This window comes from Pan paniscus, chromosome 2 (assembly GCF_029289425.2).
Source record: "Pan paniscus chromosome 2, NHGRI_mPanPan1-v2.0_pri, whole genome shotgun sequence".
Taxonomy (NCBI): Eukaryota; Metazoa; Chordata; class Mammalia; order Primates; family Hominidae; genus Pan; species Pan paniscus.
Window position 1 is genome coordinate 187,972,373 of NC_085926.1, and position 11,344 is coordinate 187,983,716.

The following is an 11,344-nucleotide window of genomic DNA, read 5'->3' on the forward strand; positions in this document are numbered from 1 at the left end:
GTGGATGACAACTCAGGATTTGTGATCAGAAAAATCTGGATGCAGATTCTGATTCTGTTACTTACTAGCAGTATAATCTCAGACACATTATTTAATCTTTCAGGCTTCAGTATCCCTATTGAAAAATGAAGAATATACTAGAGTTTGGATCTCATGATTGTTGAAAGAATTTGATGAGAAAATTTACATAAAGCTTTTAGCATAATACCGGGTACATAGTAAGAGTCAATAGTATCTGTTATCACTAATAACTATAGTCATAGAACATAACTGTCTTCAAAACTAAGATCAAGTGTTTGATTTCAGTGACTTTTTAAGTCTGTTAAAGGAAATGTCATTTTGCTATTTCAGGTTTCTTCAAAATCTGTTTTGAAAACAAAATGTATCAAGAAGATAATATAAGATGGTCTTCAAAGGCTGACAATTTTTTCTATATGAGTATTTAGTCTGATTCTTCCTGCACATACACAAAACATTTTTCGTTATTAGTTTAATGACTTTCTTGATATATATTTGGATGATAGATAGATGATAGATGGATATACATTTATACCTATTGAGGTAAAAAATAATTCAACAAGTTATCTTGATAAAGTAGGGAGATTCTTTGACCTGTGTTTCAGCTGTGTGAATAGAAGATTTTCTTCTTGTTGCGCTTTCATAGCATTTTTGTGTGAATAATTTAGTCTACGAATAAGGATTTTAATTTCTCTATTTTCTCACTCCTAATTTTATGTATCCTATCCCTCATAAATGACTTTCACAAATATTTCCTCATTTTGTCCTTTCATCAACCCTACGAGTTGGGTAGTTTTTATTATTATCTTTTCACAGAGATAGAAATTGAGACACAAAGAGGGTGAACAATTTGGAGAACTGTAAAAGGGAAGGTTGAGCTTCACCTAGAATTTCAAAGGAACCTGAAATGGCAAAATAACATTTCCCTTATCAAACTTAAAAAATCTTTAAAGCTACAATTCACTTACATTTAGCTTTGGGTAATGGATTTTATAACTATTAGTAAAATTCCCTAAAAGGCATTGTTTCATATCTTACTATACATACATTTCTTTCAAGCCTCAGAATAGTACAGATTCTTTTACAAACTATGATTAGTCAAATTTATTCTTAAAACTGCCTGTACTATTGATTAAATTAATTCTCCAAATTTTTCACTGTCTCTGTTTCCAATAGTATTTTTTGTTTTTTATTCCTTTTTTCCTAAGTATTAAAAATTACCAGTATTTTATTTTTACTTATTTTTTTTTTTAGACACAGGGTTCCCACTATATTACACAGGCAGTCTTGAACTCCTGGACTCAAGCAATCTTCCCGCCTCTACCTCCCAAAGTGTTGGGATTACAGGCATGAGGCATTGTGCCCAGCCTAAAAATTACCAGTATTTTTTAAATGGTAGGTTTCACACACCATAATTTTTTTTTTCTTTTTTGAGACATGGTCTTGCTCTGTCACCCTGGCTATAGTGCAGTGGTGCAATCATGGCTCACTGTAGCCTCAAACTCCTGGGCTCAAGTGATCCTCCCACCTCAGCTTCCCAAAGCACTGAGATTATTTACAGGCTGTGCATTTCAGGATGGCCAGCAACAGTCCTGGCCTTTACCTGTTATATCAGTAGTAACACATTCCACTCCCCTCCAAGCAGTGATAACAAAAAATGTCTCCATATATTGCCAAATGTCACTTGGAGGTCAAAATCACCCCAGATAGAAAAACACTGATTTAAACATTTAGCCATATTTAAGATGACTGGGCCAGGTGTGGCCAATCTATGCCCAGCCTGTAAATCTTTACTTTTTCTTTCCCATATTTAATTTCACTTTTTTGATACAAAACATCTCTGAATTGACACTACATAATCACATAGGAGTGCCTCTGTTTATTACGTTAATTAATATTATAGCTATATACACATTTGTTTTTTTCAATGGACTGTGACTTACTTGAAGATAGGAAGAGTGTCTTACTCATCTTCATATCTCCAGGGCCTTAAAAAAGAAGGTTACATCTAAAAGGCCTCAGTATTTTTTTTAAATTGCTGATAGAGAAAACAGTTTAATTTAATGAAAACTATTAGCTAGCATTTTTTGTTTGAGATCTTTCTCGTTTGTTTTTTTAGAGGGGAATTATATCATTTGGTAAATATTCAGTGTTGTACATGTGGAATTTCTAGCCAGAGGAATTACTTCCTTCTCTTTCCTGAAGAAGCTGATTAACCCTGCTGTTCTGGGCTTCAGCAAGGCAGAAGTGTCTCAATTACTAATTATACAACATAGACAGATATCAGAGTGGGAAACATCCTAGTTTTCTTTCGTGAGACTCTTTTCATGCCTGAGACCTTTAGACTTCAATCGAATTGCTTTTGGCTTTCCTTTGCTTCATTTTTGTTCATTATCTAGTCATCCTTCTTCCTCTATTTCTGTATCACTCTTTGGCTCCCTCCTTCCCTCCCTTTCTCTTTCTTTCTCTCTCTAATATTTTTTCTTTCACCTGACCTCCTCTTATTTCCCCCACTTCCCAGCCTTCTGTGAGTTGGCATTTTTGTTTTCAGTCAAGCTGCTTCCTAAGAATAGATGTGACACAGAGCTAACCCAAAGAAAACGTACAGGTTGCAGTGGATTATTTATACATAATTGGGTTTGAGAACTTTACAAGGTGAATGAGAAATATAGTCATTCTGGAGTTTGAAATTCACAACTAAGATGTGTTAGTTTGTATTGTTAAAGCAAGCTGTCTCATCATGTTAGGACGATCAGTAGAGAAAACTATCTGATCTTTTCCATAAGCTGAGTTACTGTAGCTATGGAGAACCAGATATGGGATATATGCCAAGTGCTTTGCATCTTGAAGAGAGAAGCTCTATTTCCAATAGATTTCTCCTCTAAAAGATATCTAGCTGCAGCCAAACTTTTTTAATAAATATTATAATTCATCAGTGGGCAAACTGCCTTCTAGTATAATCTAGTATAAACTGTACTTATCTAACCATCTAACCTTGATGCCCAGTCTTTTTTTTTTTGACACAGGGTCTCCCTCTATTGCCTAGGCTGGAATGCAGTGGCGTGATCTCAGCTCACTGCAGCCTCTCCCTCCCAGGTTCAAGCAATTCTCCCACCTCAGCCTCCCTAGCAGCTGGGACTACAGGCACACCACCACACTTGGCTAATTCTTGTATTTTTAGTAGAGTCGGGGTTTCACCATGTTGGCCAGGCTGGTCTCGGACTCCTGACCTCAGGTGATCCACCCTCCTCAGCCTCCCAAAGTGCTGGGATTATAGACATGAACCACCGCACCTGGCCCAGTCATCTTAAATATGGCTAAATGTTTAAATCAGTGTTTTTCTACCTGGGGTGATTTTGACCTCCAAGTGACATTTTGCAATATATGGAGACATTTTTTGTTATCACTGCTTGGAGGGGAGTGGACTGTGTTACTACTGATATAACAGGTAAAGGCCAGGATGTTGCTGGCCATCCTAAAATGCACAGGACAGCTTGCCACAACAAAGAATTATTCATCCCGGAATATCAATCAGCCAAGGTTGAGAAACCCGGACTGAAATGCTTATTGACCTGAAAACCTGCAAACCCCACTGTTTAACTGAGCCCTTGGTAATCCTATAGAAACAATGATTGACTGTGAAAGTCTCTGTCCCTGGCGGCATTTATAAATGGCATGTATAAGAATCAATTGCTGACTGTTGATCCTGGATTTCATATGAAAATATTATTTTAAAATAGCACATGCTTCAGTGGAGAAATAATTTGTATGGTCTACTGGATTAGTCTTTGATAGTATAATTTTAGCTCATTTTTAAAAAACAGCCAAATCTGGTTTTAAGGTAATTCTCTATGCCTGGAGTCTTAATTATGTGTCAATTTCTCTGTGCAAATCTATTGATTTTGGCAGACTTACAAATTTAGCATTCAAGCAAGAAGAATATGTCAAAATTGGCTCAAATTTCCTGTGCTTCCAGATTTGTTAGAAGTTTCTTTGTTTTGTAATCATTTATTTTATTACATATTTTGCTTTTATCCATTCCTTTCCAGGGTCCCAGTACAATTAAACTGCAATCCCCAGAAGTTTCCTGTTATGTGCTCAAAAACTGAATCTAATATTTGTAGATAATGAATTCCAGCAGGATCATTCTGATAGCCCTGCACTTCTAGAAATTCTGACGTTTTGGATCTCCCCCTTTCTGGCTCCTATTCTTCTACTTCCCTTCCAAAGAAGATCCTTTGCCTCACTCATTTTCATTAAGCTAACTGGGAAACAGCATTGACTCAGGTTCTTATTTCTGAGTTTTACCCAGAAGTAGGAAGAACAGTAGTGCAAGGAATAACATTGCATAAGAAGATTGCAGCTTTTATTTCAGGGTCTCTTTCATTTGGCAAATAATGCAAGTGGCATGCTGTGTGTTTCATTTTAACTTCGTTAAGCTTGTGTTTTCACCGTGGGCCTTACAAATAGTGGTCAACGGCCATTTCACAGAATGGAAGTCAGGGTTCTTGGATTCTAACCCTGGTCCTTCTCTTACAGTGCTGTAAAATTTGGGCCACTCAATTCTCTTTTGGCCTTTATTTTCCATCTGTAAAATGGGATGCCTGGAATACTAGTGTTCCATTAATGTGGCAGGGTGCAGCTGCAGAAAGATAGGGTGGTAAAGGGTGGGGAGAAAGAATGCCTTTTTTAAAAAAAATCAGTCAAAGGGGCTCTATTTTAATATACTATATATAGAAATGACACTGTAGCTTTCATCTGTGTATCCAAAACCCCAATCTGTCAACTAGCATTGGCCCCTCTAGAATAAAAGATTTTTAAACTTCACTTCCTCCATGAAACCAGTTTCTGGTCTTCCTATTCCCCACTTGAATGTGACTCTTTCTTTCTTATGAGCTTTCAAAGACACAGAAAATTTTGTACAGAATCCCATGCATCTAATTTACCTGATGCATGGATTCTTGCCATAAACAATATTCTTGACAGCCTCAATGTCAGAATCACAGACCTGAAGGAAACTAAATAATTAAGCTGATCCAGCCACTTCTATTCACAGGAATTCATGGAAGATGCTCAGAGAGAGAAAAGTAAAACTTGTTGAAATCGTTAATGTCCCTAGGGTTAAGTCACTTTATCATTAATGGAATAATGGGGAGTGCAGTAAAAATAATCCTATAACTGGTATTATGGTTGACAATTTCCCCCATGGGTCTTGTGTTATAATTATGCGCCATTTGAAATCTTCTATATTAGATGTGAGCTCACTGATGGGAGGAACCCTATTCTAGTGTGGATCTTACAACTAGTGGTCAATGGCAATGTCACAGGAGTTGGAGGGAGTCTGGGTTCCTGGATTCTAATCCTGGATCTTCCATTTGATTGCATTTACTTTGATCAACTCAATTCTCTTTTGAGCTTTATTTTCCCATCCATAAAATGCAATGGTTGCAGTACTAATGTTTCATTAATGCGGCAGACGGGCAGTGGCAGAAAGATAGAGAGCTGGTGGGGAACATCTTCCCCCAACCCATACCCAGGTCTTGCACAACACACATGAGGGTAAGTGACATAAAAACAGTATCAAAAAGTAGATACCTATGATGTTTTATCAGATTAAATGAGAGGCTCAATGGCTTTTATTTTAATACAGCTAGAAACCTGACCTTAGGTCTACCAATATTTTCTCTTTCCCCATTTTTCCCTCTGCTCTCTTCTTTTCAGATGTACTTTCATTGTGTAGACTACTAACAGGACAATGCAGGGGTAGGGCCAAGGAAAAACAGAGAAATAACTAGAGGAAACGATATAGTACAGTAGAGCAGAAAGGAGTGTGGTCAAGAGAAATAGCTTCTTTCAACAACAGTCTGCAGTCCTCTTCAGTACTAAAACCAGCAAAACACACATACAACACTAGGAATGCCACTCAGAAGGCTGACACCAAATTTTTTTTTTTAAAGATATGTGTAGGCCATTTGGCAAATGATGACAAGGTCTGGTGGAAAATACTCGGCTAGAAAATCAGACAGCAGGAAAGGAGGGATGAATAAAAAGACAGAAAAAGAATTACAGAAGAAAGATGAATGGAAAAAAAAAGACAGGAGGAATTATTTTTCCTAATGAGAAATGCAACATTTTCCACCAGACAACTGTGACTCTTGGCTGAATAACTTACGTATCATGTGAATGAAAGTGCAGGGTGGAGAGGGCAGTCCAGGAAGATGTGTCTTATGTCCACTTTGTCTCTGAAGGCAATGGGTTTACTGCAGGTCTCAAGTGCACCACTGATTCACCAGACCACCCCTCAAGGAGGTAGCCATGACTGTTACATAGAGGCTGGAAAGAGTAGGAGACTGGAAGTGAGAAAACCTATTCTGGACCAAGCTCCATTTGCTTTCCCTTCTTGATTTGTTGTAGAATCTGTGAGGCCAGTGTCATCATCTGTTAAGTGACATTAAGGGATAGATTTTTTCATGATCTTTGAGGGCTCTTTCAAGCTATAGCATTTTTATAATTTTAATAACTACCACTTCCACCCTTGTTAGATTACATTTCTTGAACAAAATAATTACCCTTTCCTCCCTCGCTTTTACGTCACTGCCCCAAAGCAGTTAGTTGACTTGCAGGTGTTCTTTTGGAGTCTCTTCCAGCTATAAAATCTGTGATTCTAAGAAATCCACAGTTTACTTAATTCCTTAGCAATACAAAAGAATAGTCATTATATCAAATCCAGCAAGTCTTCATTTAGGTGAACCTATCCACCTTTCAAAATGTATCAAGTCTCGCCTATGAGGAAGGTGACGTTTTATCAAGCATTTCCAAGAGAATTTCACAGCTACCCCTTTGGAGTTTATCAATGAGCAGATGATATTAGTAACAGAATCCATTTGATTCTGAGAGACGAGGTCTACGAAGAAAGGTAGGCAGCAGTTTATTAATTTCCATTGTTAAAGGAGGCCGGGCGCGGTGGCTCATGCCTGTAATCCCAGCACTTTGGGAGGCCGAGGCGGGCGGATCACGAGGTTGGGAGTTCGAGACCATCCTGGCTAACACGGTGAAACCCCGTCTCTACTAAAAATACAAAAAGAAATTAGCCGGGCGTGGTGGCGGGCGCCTGTAGTCCCAGCTACTCGGGAGGCTGAGGCAGGAGAATGGCGTGAACCCGGGAGGCGGAGCTTGCAGTGAGCCGAGATGACGCCACTGCACTCCAGCGTGGGCGACAGAGCGAGACTCCGCCTCAAAAAAAAAAAAAAAAAAAAAAAAAAAAAAAGTCCAGGAAGGAATCCCTGATTAACCAGGCTGACTAACCATGGGAGAATACTTGCAAGCAATTGCTGCCCTCATCTAACTATTATTTAATTTTTTTTTTTTTTTTGAGGCGGAGTCTTGCTCTGTCGCCCAGGCTGGAGTGCAGTGGCGTCATCTCGGCTCACTGCAAGCTCCGCCTCCCGGGTTCACGCCATTCTCCTGCCTCAGCCTCCCGAGTAGCTGGGACTACAGGCGCCCGCCACCGCGCCCGGCTAATTTCTTTTTGTATTTTTAGTAGAGACGGGGTTTCACCGTGTTAGCCAGGATGGTCTCGATCTCCTGACCTAGTGATACGCCCACCTCGGCCTCCCAAAGTGCTGGGATTACAGGCTTGAACCACCATGCCCAGCCTCATCTAATTAAATTTTAAGCCTCTGTGGCACTTATCACTTATACGGGCAATAGATGACTGGTAAGGAGCTGACCAGGCTTTCAGATATGGGAGAATCCCAAGGAGGAACAATTTTGATTGTAATTCCTTAGCACACGGTACCTAAAATCCAGCTAGATCAACAATCTCTCAGGTTTTCTTCCTAAGGAGTGAGACATAAAGATGGTGACCTGTACATTTTGATGGTTTAAGCACAAAAAAGTGTTCAGTTGTTAAAGAGAGGGGGGAAAAGCTTCATCTTTTGAGGAAATAACCATTAGAACAATTTCATAACAGCTATTTCAAGAAGATATGAAATCAATCTTCTATTTGAAATAATTTGCAGATAAAATATACATATTCTACAAATAGGTAAAAATAATTTAAATATGAAATTCAGGAAAACATTTTTATTCTAAACTAATAAATCTATATGATACACTTGTCTGGGTTTTCAATTTCATTTTAAGGCATGCATTATAGAAAGAGATAGCAGTTGATAAAACAGAGTAAGAGTGAGGAAATTCCTAGAGTTTACTTTGTTTTCCCCTAGGAACCACTAATCAAATAGATTATGGTCAAGATAAAGGAAGTTTCAAGAGGACTCTAGGACCAAAATAGAATTGTCTAATGTAATTGTGTCTTTATTTTTCCCCTTCCTTTTAATCCTAATCAAATAGATTATGGTCAAGATACAAGAAGTTTCAAGAGAGGACTCTAGGACCAAAACAGAATTGCCTAATGTAATTGTGTATTTATTTTTCGCCTTCCTTTTAATCCTAAGAAGAAAAACAAAGGTCAAATGGAACAAAGCAACAACACAGAAACAAAACAAGCAGGGGCAAGCTTGTTTTGAGTAGAAAAATGAATAAATAAACAGCATTTTTTTTCCCTTTTTTAAATGGTTGGGAAAAGTGGGAGAAAAAAAAAAAAAAACCAGACACTGTCAAACCATTCCTGATTATAAAGGACACAGATAAGAAAGAAAAGTATCCCTCATGTTTGTTTAAATTCCAGAATTGTGCATGAAACAGGTACAATATGTCAAGGGTATTTTGAAGTACAGTTTTAAGTAATAAGAACTAAAGAAGAAAAAGTGGGGTGGGAAAGGGGGTGAAAGTTTGCAACATTAGCCAGAACTTGTAAGTAGAAAATAGTGAGAAGTCAGGCAGTCAACAGTCCTGAAACGTTCTCTTCCAACTGACCAGCCAGGAAGCCAAACAACTAAAGTGAGAAAACCTCCTGCCACCACGCAGAAATCTTCCTCAACAACATTTCATATGCATGGAACCAAGTTATTATTCATTCAACAAACATACACTGAACCACCCCCTGTTTTAGGTATTTGGAGGGAAGATGGTTGTCAATGACCCAACTCAGACCTACTGAGCCTGTATCTGTAATTTTGAATCACATTTTAAAGCCCCTGATGATTAATAATAATTATCCATTTAGTAATCATCCAAATCTGGGAACCTCTGCTTTAGGAGATACAAGAATCACTAAGACAGTTCTTGATTTCAAGAAGCTCACCTAAGTAATAACGAAATTATCAGTTTTTCCAAAACAAGGTTAAAAATGAAAAATGACAGAAGAGGAACAAAATTGTTACTGTGGGAATTCAGAAAAGGGAGAAATGGTGTACTTTTGGGAGTTGTAGATGGAGTGAAGGAAGAACTCACAGAAATAGGTGCATTTATATGTTAGGATAGTTATGATTTGAACATGTAGAAGAGGAAGAGGAAAGGTCTACTATTCTAACTAATAAAAAGAATAAATGTATCTCCAATGGTTACTGAGAATCAGGCCCTATTCTGGGTGCTTTGCATCACTCATCTCTTAAACTTAACTTAAAATAGGAACGTAGGCCCCATTATTTCCCCATTTTGCAGATGGGGGAACTAAAGCTGAAAAATCTTATGGAATTTGCTGACAGTCACACAGATAGAGACTGGGAAAACTAAAAATTAATCCCATATCTATCCATTCGAAAGCCTCTACACCTCCCAAGAAAGACTAAACAAGGCCAAGAGATGCAGAAGTGTCAGGCATAAGACAAAGCACTCATTGTTACCTTTGGCTGGAGGGCGGCAGAGTTGGGGAAGATAGGGCTGGGAAGGTTGAGAGGGAGCCAGGCTGTGGATGCTATGGTAACCTATTTGAGCTTTATATGGTAGCAAGAAAAAGGCCACTGAAGGTTTCTGAGCAGAGAATGCAATGATAAAAGCTATATATTACGTCTTAGGCTATGAATCATGGGTTATCTCTAACAATCTTAAATGATAAAAATCAAAAGTTTGAAGAGTCTCACGCTGCCTTTAAACAAAAAGTATGGCTAGGAGCCACGTGAAACTACTGCCTCATAGCTGTCTAGGCAAATTCCCAACATGCCAGGCCTTGAAAAAATTCAACAGAGCAAGGCTTATGAAAGATGTAGTGAGTATCTGTTACCCTGCAAGACAAGGACATACTCATCCCTGGAGCTGTCCAAATCTGGCATAAGGATAGCCCTGGGGTATGCAGCATTCTCTGGGACCTGATGTGAACCTACAGGCCAGTGGGCACAGGAAAGCTATCGGAATCAGTTATTGGAAGAATCCAGACTCCTGACTCCCAGCCCTGTGCTCATTTCAACAGATCATTTGGTATGCCACTAAATATGTGACACTGAGCAAACCTCTTTACCTTTCTATTAAACATTTAGAAACATCCCTTTCCTCATCTGTGAACCAAGAAATTGAACTCATTGGGTCTCAGATTTCATGATTTTTCATCCTTCTTCCCCTCCAACACACCAGCATAAATAATCTGCTTTCATCGGAGGCCCACTCAGCAGGATTTGGGGGGGCAGTAACATCTCCTGAGAGCTTCTATAGTTGGAAAATCTCTTAGCCGAGAATAATTGTACTTTCTTAGCTTTATGAAGCATTCCAGTCCTCCCTCACTGAATTTGATCTAGTCCAGGATTATCCTTTTAAGTGCAAACTGGATCACTGATGTCAAAAGCAATTAAACAATACAGGGCACCATGACCATATCCAGTCACATGCAGGGAGTTCCTCATCCTAACATCAGGGAATCAATGCCCTAGAATCCAGACCTGTCAGAGCTCCAGGATGTTCTTTTATTATTTGAGAGGTTTTTTTTTTTTCAGTCTCAAAAGATGGTGTGTGTGCGTATTCATAAGTGAAATTCCGAGGAAGCCAAGCAAAGGCTAAAATTGGGGCGTTCTTGGGGGCTGGGGGAGAGGGGTGCAGGGGAGAGAAAAACCATGATGCAGTTTTAGAGGTTCACAAACTCCAACTTTCAAAAATGAATTTCCAAAAGGATAAAATATTTTCTTCTTAAGAGATTATCAATTATGTAGATCCAAGAAACTGCCAGAGAAGAGAAGTAGGGAGAAGACGCAAGACTTGTTCTGCTCTCAGAAATATTGCTGGTAGAACTGAAATGAACACACGAAGCCACGTATCTTTGAAAGAACTTCTTAAACTTCATTAATTCATCAGACAACACCCAGTAATTCACTTACAGAGTGTGACTTGTTCCTGTAATCAATTCACCACAAAAATTTGAGGTATGTTAAACCTATGGCTTCACCTTCTTTGACCTCCAACCAGGGAACCGGAGGGGAAATGACTGACAAATGCT

General features: G+C 38.7%; 1 protein-coding gene across 1 annotated transcript in view; it reads right to left on the bottom strand.

Annotated features, from left to right (window-relative positions):
- Window positions 1-11,344, bottom strand: part of P3H2 (prolyl 3-hydroxylase 2) — a 168,271-nt gene that overhangs the window by 149,906 nt on the left and 7,021 nt on the right. The gene's annotated exons all lie outside the window — the stretch shown is intronic.